Source organism: Olea europaea, chromosome 1 (assembly GCF_002742605.1).
Source record: "Olea europaea var. sylvestris chromosome 1, O_europaea_v1, whole genome shotgun sequence".
In the NCBI taxonomy this organism is placed as follows: domain Eukaryota; kingdom Viridiplantae; phylum Streptophyta; class Magnoliopsida; order Lamiales; family Oleaceae; genus Olea; species Olea europaea.
Window position 1 is genome coordinate 9,777,746 of NC_036237.1, and position 14,512 is coordinate 9,792,257.

Genomic DNA, 14,512 nt, shown 5'->3' on the forward strand with positions numbered 1-14,512 from the left:
AAAAAATAAAGGTCCAATAACTCACAAAACTGATCCATGTAGATATGTAAATTTTGATGGACAAATACATATTTCAGAATTAGAAGTTAAAGTACCAATAAAAATAGGAGGAATAAACATTTTAGTACCATGTTATGGATAAGAGTATGGATATAAACCCTCATATACTTTTAGGAATGAGTTTTCTGAACGAATTAGAAGATTATAGTATAAAAAGAGAAGGATTATACATAGTCCATAATGGACAAACTATATCATGTAAAAAGAACTAAATGAATAATTAGATAAGTTTTTCATTAGCTGTATATATACAAGTTACTATTGTAGAAACAAACATAACAACTTGTACTTGAATAGACATAGGAAGTGATATTACAATATTTAAAAGTATTTTGATAAAATCATGGAATAATAATAGTAATATAAAACTAACTGGAGTTATAGGAGAAAGCACTCAAATAATTAATAGTGCCGATAAAGTTAAAATAATTCTCGAAAGTAAATAAGTTACGATAAATAAAATATATAAATATGACAAATTAGAATGTGATATATTATTAGGAAATGATTTTATACAACAATTTCAATATTATAAATAAAATAATTATATGATAATGTTACAAACACCTTTCTCACACTTATTAAAAATTCCAAGAAAATTTAAATCTTATAGAGTTCAGCCAGCCCATCGTGGCGACAAATGGGAGAAACAACCAATCATGTTTAATGAAATAAAAAATAAAAGAATATTGTATAAAAAAATTCTAAAAATGGGAATAGAAATAAGTATAAAAAAAATAATTAAACAATTAAAAAAAGTTTATGGAGAAAATCCATTATTATTTTGGAAACCACATCACCCTAAAGTCAAAAAAGAATTAACAGAAAATGTTATAATGAGAGTCAGACAATGATGTATACTATAAAAGATACACAAGAATTCAAAAATTAGATAAAAAAATTATTATAACAGAAACTTATTATTAGAACAAAAATCAGTAATGGACCTTATAATAGTCCAGCCTTTATAGTTATAAAACATTCAGAACATTTAGAGGAAAAACAAGAATGATTATAATTATAAAGAATTAAATAAATATACTAAATTTGATGGATATTTTTTTACCAAATAAAGAAGTTTTAATAAACATTGCAAAAACGAAAACAATATTTTTCTAAATTTGACTATAAATCAGGATTTTTGCAAGTAAAAATGGAAGAAAATAATATACAATATATTGCATTTAGTACACCTCAAGAAAAATATAAATGGTTAGTAATGTCATTTGGATTAAAAAATGCACTACAAATATATAAAAGAAAAATGGATGATATATTTAAAAAGTTCAATGAATTTCTAATTGTTTATATAGATGACATATTAATATATTTCAATAGTAAAGAAGAACATAAAAATCAGTTATTACAATTTATAAATGAATGTAAAAAAAGAAGGAATTGTACTTTCTAAAAAGAAATCAAATAAAAAATAAACTTTCTTGGATTATCAATAGATAAAAGGGAAATAAAATTGCAAAATCATATATCTAAAAAGATAGAATTTTTTTTAGATAAATTAGAATTCAAAGAACAAATACAGAAATTCTTATGATGTTTAAATTATGCAGAAGGATTTATTGAAAATCTTTCTAAGAAAATGTATTAAATACAAATTTTACTTAGAAAAACAAATATTAAAGGATGAAATAAAGAATATACAAAAATAGTTAAATCATTAAAAGAAGAATATAAAAATCCAAAATTAAGATTACCAGATGAAAAAGATAATTTGACTGTTAACACTGATGCCTTAGATAAATATTGGGCGACAATATTAAAAACAGATTTTAATGAGATTTGTAGATACTCAAGTGAAACTTTTAATCAAACAAAAATAAATTATACTATTCATGAAAAAGAATCACTAGCAATTATTAGAAGAATAAAAAAGTTCTCATTATTTTTGTTATCTAAAAAATTTATTGTTGAAATAGATATTTCTCAAGTTGCAGGATTAGTCGAGAATAAACAACCATCAGAACGTCAATACAGAAGGCTCCATAGATGGCAAGCTTATTTAGTATTTTACAATTTTGATATAGTTCATACTAAACGAGTTAATAATTTTCTTGCAGATTTTCTCAGTAGAAACATAGAATTTACTGATAGATAAAGCCAGAGTCATGGAACCAAGCTGCCTACGTACCCCGTAAAGGAGATCAAGTCATAACGTAGTTCACTTTGATCAGGTACTGAACAACTACCTTGCTATCCCTGTGAAGAAACGGAAGACCCAACCTCCGCGAAGAATGCGTAATCGTCCATCCAGAAACATAAAGATCGATCCGTCTCTGACTGGTCATTTTTCGATTTATACCAATATATCCTACATATACAAAAAAGGACAGATTTTCTTAAGGAAGAATCTGAAGACATAAATACTAGAGCAACACAGATCTCAGAGATATTCAACTCAAAGATAAAAATATTGTTGAATATCACTACTGAGCATCATAAAGAGGCCATAGAACTCAAAAATCAAGTTGATGCTATTGCAGCACAACTAAAAGATATACTTTCTGAGACAGATATACCAAAGAGCTCATAAATGAGTTTTCCAAATCAATACCAAATAGGGACAACTAGAAGAAGCAGTGGGCCCAGACGTAATACCATACCAATTGATAAAAAATGAGATTCAACACCAACTAAAAAAGTGTAATACATGGAGATAAAAAAGATTTCAAAACTATCAGTATCATAGACCTAGACCAAGACCAAGATGATCTGATCCCTTTAGATCCAAAAGAAGAAAAATATGCCAAAATAGTCATAATCGTTTATGAAATAAAAATAAGTGATTCATATTTAATCTCTCCAGGAAATAATGTTTATCCTAGAATGACAGCCATGTAAGGAGGAAAATAATTGATTGAAATTTCGAAATTTGATAGCATATTCATAAAAGAAGTATCAAGATTTGCCAAGGGACGAAGAATATATTTGAAATTTTATTCAATAAGTCCTGAATATGATGAAATTATTTATTATCTAGTTTAACACATAATCTCAATTGTATATATTGCCGCCAATTTCCAAATAAATGTTATAGAAAATGATAAAAAGGTTCCAAAGGTGACCAAGTCATGGATCAGATATAGAAGAGCACTTGGAATCAAAACCGTATACAATATTGTTAAAAATTTGTATGATAAAAAATTCTCATGTTTATGTCAATATCAAAATTGAATGCTAGTTTCAAATGGAGGACATGGAAAATCAGATATCTTAAAGAGCTATATTACAAAATTCGACATACATCAATTTTCAGGATGTCCTACCACCATCAAAGAATCTTGCCAGCTAAGAGATTGTCCCAGCGACATGTGAAGAAATAAAGAAAAGAGGACAATAATAGAGTACCTTTGATAAAGCTGCATATGAAACGATGACAATAATAGAGCTGCATGTAAAGATATAGGCCCGAGAAGGAAAATAATAGAAAGGCAAGAGTGCCTTTTGATAGAGCTGATGTATGCAATTATGTAATTAGATCAATAATAAGAGCTTCATTTGTATGTATAAATAGAGGCAGGAGGAAACAACAGAGATATTGAAATCTTGAATTGCAATCAATAGCTACTATCAAGCCATTCTCAGTTTGAAAAACCAATTTTTCTGAAAATCCTTGTATACCAAATGGAAATCTTGTATAAATTTTGATAGAAATAAAATTTCAATATTTTGATATCAATATGAGTTTTTAAATCTTTATTCTCAAAGATTTTTGAAAGATCTAATAGAAAGTTTCTTTCTTATTTTAGAAAAAATAGAGTTTTTCTTTAATCAAAATTTAGAGATTTATTCTTTAGAATTGATATATTGAGAGCAAGAAGTTGAAATAGTAAAAATTTCGTGAAGGCAAGAGGCCGTTGAAGGAAGCAGTTTACATATTCAGAGCTCAAAGGTCACTCGATTCTAAGAATAAAGATCCAGATTAAAACTAGTAAGACTATTAATTTTTGCCAAAATTTGAATTAATCTTTTTAAGATCTTAGAGAATCATAGGGATTACTTGTGTGATTGAATGCCAAGATATACAATTGAAGGATTAGATAATTTATTAGAAAGAATGTTAAAAGAAATAAAAAATATTATTTCTCAATTAAAAAATATAGACATATCTTCTAAAGAATATAATTTAATAAATAAATAATATGAACAATATGTTGCGGATTATTCTAATTTATTAGATCATAGAATGGATTTATATTCAAAAATTCAAAATAGAATATAGTTCAAAAAGATTGGGATATATTATGCAATACAGGAAGAATTATTTCATTAAGAGTAATATAGATTTTTTAATGAAAATAAATAATAATAGGCCAATTAGAAAAATCTCCCCCCACCCCTCTGAAAATTGGCAAAACAAAATGAAACCACATTAAAAATCAATACATAGGTATGGGCTTAAGAATTGAGTTGGACTTGGGTCGTTGGGTTGAGGTTGGTTGATGGAAAAAGGGAAAATTAGAAGGGAAAATTCAAAAGTCAGGTTAAGTATGACAAATTCAATTTTCAGTGTCAGGTTTCAAAATACAAAACTCAGTTATTAGCTAATTAATTAAAATATTTATTAATTAAATTTAATAAGGTCACAAATATACAATTAATAATCACATATATGCAAGAATATTTACTTCCATAATTTCATCAATTTTTTTACTTCTCAATAACTTGAGATTCAATCCCATAGTTTTAAAGTTTCTTTTGAAGTAGATACCTAAATGCCAAATATGGGTCGTAATAATCTATCTTCAGAGGCATACAACCTCCTTTTCGCCCGATTCTTTGGTCTTAAGAACACTGATTTTAAGAATAAGTGATTGTTCTTTTCCGCAACTTTTTTATTGGTCACATTTCTCAAATTAATTGATTACAAATTATTTTAAGTTCAAAAATCAAAAATTTTGAAGGTCACAGATTATTTGAGGTCACAAATTAAAATTTTAATAGGTCACAATTTATTCCATTGGTCACAAATCAAAAAAATTATAGGCCATAGTTTATTATTGGTCACGGAATTTCAAGTTTGTTGGTCACAATTTATATTTCAGTCACAAGTTGTCAAATTTTAAAGTCACAATTTAATACTTGATCACATATAACCAAATAATTGGTTCATCACCACCAACACCATCGTCACAGTCACCGCTACTGCCACCTCCACTTGTGACCACCCTCGCCAGCACGACAACATCACCACCATCACCATCACCATCACCATCACCATCACCATCCGCGATCACCACTGTTAACACCTCCACATGCACCACCAATAAAACCATCGCCACATTCACCATCACGACCAGTACCTCTACCTACACAACCAACAGAAATCGCCTAAAACTCTCTAACAACACCAAAATACCCTCAAACCATCGCCAAATTTAACTAAAACCCACTCCCAATCGCCAAATCCACCAATACAAAATCGTTACCGCACGAACGCCATTACCACCACACAACACTATCTAAACCTACCCCAACCTCTAGATCCAATCAAAACTCACAAAAATAGATACCCACAAAAACCAACCACTATACTACCACCATCGTCGTTGCCACCTCCACAGTCAATCCACAACCTCACCACCAACACCTCAAAAATCACCACTCAGATCGTCACTATAACACTCAGATTCAAAGACACAAAGGCGATCTTCGAACAAATAAAATCATCCGAATACTGTGGTTGTGCTGCAGTTGAAGGCACAAAAGAGGCGAAGGAACAGACGCAGTCGTCGACTACTAGTGTCACACTGCGATCGTCGATGACGCAACATCGTCTCCAATGTGATATCGTCTCCAACGACGATCCGTAGTGTATAATAGAAAGAAGGGAGAGGGATGTAGAGAGAGAATGGAGTGAGAAAATAATTAGGATTTAGGGGCGGGTGGTTTTATAATTAGATTAATACCTGACATTTGCACAAATAAATTTCATACTTGATTTAAAATTATTTTTCTTAAAAACCTACAGCCATGTAATTTTCTTAAAATTAGGCCCCATGCGCTAAAAAGTTATCCAATTAAATTAATACTCTAAATTAATTAAACATCACATAAACACATTAATTACGTTCTAAATTAAAACAAACCCCATAATTCAAAATCTCCTAATTGAGTACAGAGACTACAAGCACCTTGCACGCTACTACTGTAGTTGCAATGATGCCACTACAACAACGGTGATGGTTCCTATGCCGATCAGTCGATCATGTCTATGTTTTTGCTTTTGGTGTTCTAGTCGACGAACGATGGTGTGGTGATGTCGATTGGAATACCCAACGATAAATTGGGTTTTGGTCAGCTATGTTTGTGGTGATAGACAAGCGATTGAATTGTTGTAGACGATTGAGGTGCAAAGACGAGGATGTTGAATTTTAAAGAAGACAAAGTCTTCATACAATAAAACTAAAGAGAGCAGAGAAGAGCAGAGAGCGTAATTGCTTCTTAGCATTTTATTCATCAATGCAATGGCCTTTATATAGGCATTAACACAACATGTACAAGCAAGAAAAGAGGATCTGACTAATAAATCCTATAGACTCAGTAATTAGCAAAACAAACTAGCTAATGATTTTAATCATTAGGTCAATATGTAAATTACTTATTCAATAATCCCTCCCTTAAACTCATCTTTATAACATAATTTATTTCTTCGGCGTGTAAACTCCAAGCAACTTCCTCAGCTTTTGAAATGCATCCAATTTAATGGCTTTTGTAAACATATCAGCAACTTGATCCTCTCCTTTGCAGTAAATAAGATCAATGGTTTCATCTTTTGTAAGGTCTCGCAAGAAATGATACCTTACGTCAATATGCTTGCTTCTTCCATGTAGAACATGATTTTTGGACAACTTAATAGCTGAATTGTTATCACAATAGATGTGGGTGGATCCTTCTTGCTTGAAACAAAGAAATTCAAGAATCTTCCGTAGCCAAATTGCTCGACGTGCACATGTCGTTGCTGCCACAAACTCTGCTTCTGTAGTTGACAACGTCACAATGGCTTGCTTCCTTGAAGATCATGAGATTGCTCATGTCCCCATCATAAAGACATAACCAGATGTGCTTTTTCTATCCTTTGGATCACTAGCATAGTCACTATCTATAAACCTAAATAAATCTGATTTTTCACCTCTTTTGTACAACAAACCATAATCAACAGTGCCTTGTAAGTATTTGAAAATTCTTTTTGAAGCCAAGAGATGCATCTCCTTTGGACACTCCATAAATCTGCTAATGAGACTAACAACGTGCATTATATCAGGCCTTTTTGTAGTTAAATACATCAAACTTCCTATGATTTGCTTGTAAAGAGTATTGTCAATATCTTTTCCTTTTGGGATCTTTTATGAGCTTCACATTTACTTCTGTTGGTGTGCTAACATGATTACATTCTTTCATTCCAAACTTGTCAAGAATTTCCAGCACATACTTTTTCTGAGAGATAAAAATGCCAGCTGTAGATTGAATCACCTCTATGCCAAGAAAGTAATGCATCATGCCAATATCAGACATATCAAACTCAATCATCATTGACTTCTTAAATTTCTTAATCATGACCTAATCATTTCCAGTGTAGATTAAGTCATCTACATATAAGCAAACCATGAGCATCTTGCCATTATCCTCCAATTTCATAAAAAGTGTATGTTCATAAGGACATTTTTTAAATCCTTTCTTCAAAATATAAGCTTTGATACGACTGTACTAAGCTTGTGGGGGCTTGTTTTAGCCCATATACCTGCTCTTCCAAGTCTCCATGTAAGAATGCTAATTTAACATCTAGTTGAAAAATAGGCGAACAATTTTGTGCTGCCAATGCAATCACCAATCTGATTGTGTCATGCCTTGCAATTGGAGCAAAAACTTCTTTGTAGTCGATGCCGAATCTTGCTTGTAGCCTTTGGCAACCAAGCGTGCCTTGTATTTATCAACTTCACCATTTTCCTTCAATTTTATCTTGTAGATCCATTTTACACCAATAGTCTTCTGTCCTTGAGGAAGTTCAGTCAATATCCAAGTATTATTTTTTTCAATAGCTGCAATTTCATCATCCATTGCCTTTCTCCATTTTGATTGTTTGATAGCTTTTTCAAAAATTATAGGATCACAGTCTGAAAAATAGAGCAAGGTGTGTAAGTGAGTTTTCGAATTGGTCAATCCCTGTTAATTCATAGTCAACCATCCATGTAGGTTTCCTTCAGACCCGTTCTAATCTTTGTGCTACAATGGACTCTTCTTAGATAACTGTGGGTTGTGGTTCTTGCTCCACAATTCGCTGCCCTTCTCCATCAAAGTTTGCAGGGAGTTGTGTTGTTACTCCATCTTCGTTCCATGGCCACATTCTTTCTTCATTAAAGACTACATCTCGACTGATGACAATCCTTTTAGTAATAGGATTATATAACTTTAAGCTTTAGAATGATCACTAATACCAAGAAAGACACATTTTTCTCCTTTGTCATCCAACTTCTTCCTGTTCTCATTGGGTATGTGAGCATAAGCTATACACCCAAAATTTTTGAAGTGATCCACAGTTGGTCTTCGTCCATTCCAAGCTTCCTCAGGTGTCATATTTTTAACAGCAAGTGTAGGACTTCTGTTCAATATATGAACACTCCAGTTAATAGCTTCAAGCCAGAAACTTTTTGGAACACCACTCCTTAGCAAGATGCTTCGCACCATATTTAAAATTGTGCGATTCTTCCTTTCACAACCGCCATTTTGCTAAGGAGTGTAAGCTGCTTTAAGTTGCCCTTTAATTCCATGAGTCTCTCAAAATTTTGCAAATTCCTGTGAGTTGTACTCTCCACCGTGATCAGTACGAAGTGTTTGTATTTGCCTGCCCACCTCCTATTCAACATGAACTTTAAAATGTTTAAAAGCTGCAAAAGCTTGAGATTTTTCCTGCAAAAAATACACCCATGTTTTTCGACTAAAGTCGTCAATGAAGGTGATTATGTATCTTTTACCTCCATTAGAACATGGTGTTATTGGCCCGCAAAGATCAGAATGAATTATTTCCAATGTCTTCTTTGCTCTACATGATTGCCTTGTGGGAATGAATTCCAGTGTTGTTTGCTAACAACACATTCTTCACAAACTTCCGAGGGAGTTGTAATTTGAGGAAGGCCTGTCAGCATATGCTTTTGTTGAAGTGTTCTGAACCCACCAAAATTTAGATGACCAAATCGAAAATGCCAAAGCCAAGCCACATTTTGTAATTTTGCTGTGAAGCATGATTGATGAATATTATTGAGATAAATAAGAAACATTTTGTTAAACCCAAATTATCATCTCAAACTTTGCACACTCCATCTTTGATGGAAATATCATAACCCTTTTCTTGCAATTGACCGATGCTAAGGAGATTGGTTTTCAAATCTGGAACAAAAAGGACATTGGAAATTTTTTTTAATAGCATTTTCGTTGGTTTGAATAATTATCTGTCCTTTTCCCATAACCAATACTTTAGAGTTGTCTCCAAACTTCACATTATCTCGGAATGATTCATCTAGAGTAGAAAATTGACTTGTCTCCATTCATGTGATTGCTACAGCCTGTGTCTAGATACCACAAATTCTTATTGTTGGTTTTTTCCTTTACATGACTAACCATCAATAAGTATACTTCCTCTTCTTTCTTCACTGTATCTTCCTTTACTGCATAATAATTAGATCTCTCACCATGACCTTTGGGCAAATTAGTTCAGCATTTTGATTTATAATGACCATAATTATGACATCTGTAGCACCCAACATCAGACTTGTTTGTTGACTCAGGTCTAAAAGTGTTTGAGTGGTAGCCGCTTCTTCCTTTTCCACGATTGTTGTAATATCTGCCTCTACCTCTACCTCTACCTCTACCTCCTCTGCCTCTTCCTTGGTCTCCTCTACTGGGTGTCAAGTAATTTTCTATTGAGGCCTTCAATGCATGCTCCTCTTTCTCATGCTGGATAATTGTACGTTCATGAACTGACAAAGAACTTTGTAATTCATCAATTGAAAGTGCATCAATATCATGAGATTCTTCTATAGAACAAACAACAAAAATCAATTTTAGTGTCAGGGATCGAAGAATCTTTTCAACAACAGTGACATCTTCCATTTTGTCGCCGTGGGTACGCATCTTGTTGACAACTTCCATCATCTGTGAGAAATATTCTGTAACTGACTCTCCTGATTTCATTCGAAGCAATTCGAACTCCGAACAAAGTGCCTAAAGTTGCTGCCTCTTTGTCCTTGTTGATCCTTGATACTTCTTTTTCATGGAATCCCAAATATGCTTGGAGGTATCTTTTCAAAGAATGGTCTCCAAGATTGAACGATCAATGGCTTGAAAGAGATAATTCTATGCTTTGAGATCTTTCAACTTCAGCCCTTCAAGCTGTCTTTTGAGCATCAGTCACCACAGAACCTTCTACTATTCCGTTGACAACAACCGTCCAGTATTCTTTGGACCTCAAGAAGTTCTCCATGAGCATGCTCCAATGGTCATAGTGACCATCAAAGCGTGGTATAGCTGGTTACACAAAGTTGTCAGATGCCATTGTTTGCTTCTGCTGCAAAAGGTTCAGACTGAATGTTGGAAGGAAGGATTTATGATAGAAACTAAAATCTGCAGGCCCCTTATAGCACGTGGAAAGACTTGCTTCTGCAAGATTTAAATCCTGCAGGATTAGGTTACTGTTGCTGCAATTTATGGGAAAGAGGCGGTTAGATGTTATTTTATTTTTTGTAGAAGGTTTTTAAGATAACCTGCTCTGATACCACTGTTGAATTTTAAAGAAGACAAAGTCTTCATACAGTAAAACTAAAGAGATCAGAGAAGAGAAAGTAATTGCTTCTTATTATCTTTATTCATCAATCCAATGGCCTTTATATAGGCATTAATACAACAGATACAAGCAAGAAAAGAGGAACTGACTAACAAATCCTATAGACTCGGTAATTAGCAAAACAAACTAGCTAATGATGCTAAAGATTAGGTCAACATGTAAATTACTTATTCAACAGAGGCAAAAAATTGGGCTTCAAATCACCTTGCAAAAATCAGAAGTCAAGATAAGATAATTAGAAAAAATACAAACATAAGTAGATGCCTTCAACAAAAGAACATTGTAAGCATTGGAATTGCAGAGAGGTTAATTATCAAATTATGAACTTTTTCATGTGGATTGAACATTCAGAATTGCGGAGTTTTCTTAGTTTTTGGTCAGTATTGGAGAAAGGAGGTAGAAATGGTTTTGGAGCCTTGGATATTGGAGTGGTGGTAGTGGTGAAGGTGGAGTAGTAGAAATTGTAAAAAAAATGATATAATTTAAGGTTTTTACTATTGTTTAGTCTCTATTTTTTAAGTGGTTGTCATTTTTTTTTAATTTTTGTCACTATTTTTTTAGCATTTGTCAAATTTTTTTAATGGTATTTGTCACTTTGTTGAATATGTTTGTGTCTGAGTTCGTTTTTCTTCTATTTATGTGTATAGTTTTTTTGTGCTTAGGCTTTAGTTTGCTGGAATAGCATTGTGTCGTTAGTTGAGTTGGTAGATGACAATGGTTATAAATTGACTTAAAGATGCTCGACGTTTTGATTGTATTTTATTAGTGAATTAATCTAAAGATGCTTGACGGTGAATGGAGAAAGAGAAGGCATGTGGGTTGTGTGACTTTTTCTTTTAAATTTCTGTACGCTTTATTGAATTGATTTCAATGTTTTAATTGTTTTTTTCCCCCTTTTTTTGAATTTTTGTCACTTTTTTTTAATTTATATGACTTTCTTAGTATTTGTGACTTTTTTTTTTAAAAAAAATTTTGTTACTTTTTTTTTTAATGTTTTTCATTTTTTTGTCATTTCCTTAAAATTTATGTTACTTTTTTGAATGACAAACATCACCTTTTAATAAAAGTTGTACATCACTTTTTAATAAGAAGTAAAAGTAAAAAAGTGACATTGTATAACTTTTTTTTAATAAAAAAGTGACACAATGTCACTTTTATTAAAAAATAATAATAATAAAGAAAAAAAGTGATGCAATGTCAAAAAAGTGACATATTATTTTTTACTTTCAAAATATTTTTCATAGGATTTTTCAAAAGACCACTAATTTTAAGGGTGTTTTTGTAAGTTTTCCATGGAAAAATTGTACTATTAGTCCCTAGTCTATATATTCTTGTTATTAAGTTGATCGTTAACCTTCAAAAAAATGAAAAAAGTTAATTTCTGACTTTTCATTATAAACTATTTTAGTTAGTTAAATCATATCAGTACTGGTTTAATTTTATGAAGTGAAAGACACTTGGACGAGTGCTCAGAAATTTAAAATGAGACGTTTCCACGAAAGTCTGTTGACAATTTAATAAAATTATACATTTTTTTCATCCTTGGAGGTCGACTGTATAACCCTAATAAAGGTTAAAAGTCAACCTTTTTAAAAGAATGAAAAAAAAAATGAATATCAATCCTACTTAGACTAAATGAGAGATTAACAACGTTTGTTCCCTTCGTGATAAAAAATCCCCCTCCACCATAAGGTAGAGAATTTCTACAAATAGATACCAGAGGGGCTAAATTATGATACTTTTGTGAATTTGTTATTTTAATGCTATTCTTTTTGTAGGTTATTCTCAAAATTTCCCTATTTTTCTTGTCCTATTACAAATGACCTCAATTCTGTTGAATGTCATCATTGATTGATTGATTGATTGATCATTTTTATTTATTTATTTATTTTTTTTAGGCAAAGTGCATTTAAGGGTAGACCTTTTGTCTACAAGATTGAAGACACATTGAAACACTTGCACATTTGTTGCTTGTCTCCTAATTCACAACTCAATCCCTTCACCCCGCCACCCATCCCCCCAAAAAAATAATAATAAAATGCAACAATTTAGTAGATTTTCATTTCCTGAAATCATCATAAATTTCATGCTAAATAAGAAATTTAAATATTAGTCCCACAAAATAGTTTTTTTCACCTGATTTAGTATTATATATGTTCTTTTTATGTGTAGCTTTTGAACCTTTTTCTTTATTTAGTGCTTGCTTGGTTTAATTAAAAATCAAAATTTTAATAGATTTTGATGATATTTGACGAAATGTATGATTAAAAAGTTGATAAAAATTGTTGATCACTCTAAATGTGTGATTAAAAATGAGTTTAAGGAAAAAATGAATTTTATAAATGAGGGTCAAACAGAGACATATTTCACTTGCTAAAAACTGTCACGAGCTTTTGCTAGTTTGAATGAGCTCCATAATTTTGATACACTATATACATGACCTTCTTATCCTTAAACTTCCTTGACCAAAATACCGTAAAGCATCTAAACTCATCTCAATTTGAACATTTTTTTATGGAGATTGTCGAAGTAATTTATTATTCTGGTAGAATTTTTTTTTTTAATTCGATCATGACCAAGGTACAAAGGTAAAATGGTTAGAACTTTGCTAAACTAGGTTGTGTTGACTACAAAGATTAGACAAATAAAATTTATTTCAAACATATGAACTTGTCTAACTCAACCAAGTCGAAATGGCTATTATAGCACATAGAAGTCCCACAAGTTTAGCTCCCATGATTTCAGTGTTACAGCATATAGAAGTCCCACAACTTTAGCTCCCATGATTTCAGTATTATAGCGTATAGAAATCCCACAAGTTTAGCTAAACTTTAGCTCCCATGATTTTAGTCATCTCCTAGAATTTTGTATAGATGATTTTATTTCCATGTAAACCATGTCCATGTACAGCTATATAAAGCATATTGATCAATGAGAAATATAAGATAATTGTTTCTACCATTTTACTTCTTTACATGGTATCAGAGCCTCAAAAATCCTGACATACCTTTACCCAAAATTCTCATGGCTTCCGATGCTCCTGCTTCCCAAACTTCTTCTCCCTATCTTCTACACCCTTCTGATTCCCCTAGTCTAATTCTTGTAACCGGCCATCTCACTGGAAATAATTTCCCCAAATGGCAACGAGCACTTCGCCGAGCCCTCAATGCAAAAAATAAATTATGCTTCGTTGATGGCTCCCTCAAAGCACCAAACACAACTTCTTCTGATTATGGCCAATGGAGTAGGACCAAAGACATGGTCCTTACTTGGATCCTTAATACCATCACTCTCTCCTTAGCCAATTCCTTAGATTACCATGACGATCCCCATGATGTATGGCTCGACCTTCATCAGAACCAACTTTCCATCCCTGATTATTACAACAGCATCAAGCAAATCTGGGATGAACTCGGCAATCTTCAATCACCCACCGATGCTATTACTTTGGAAAAGAGAGTCGAGGGTGAGATTGTGTTCCAGTTTCTACTAGGTCTCAACGATTCATTTGCGGCTCTTTGAACCCAGATACTAGCCACGGATCCTCTTCCACCCCTCAACAAAGTTTTCTCTATTCTTTTCCAAGAGGAGAAACAACGA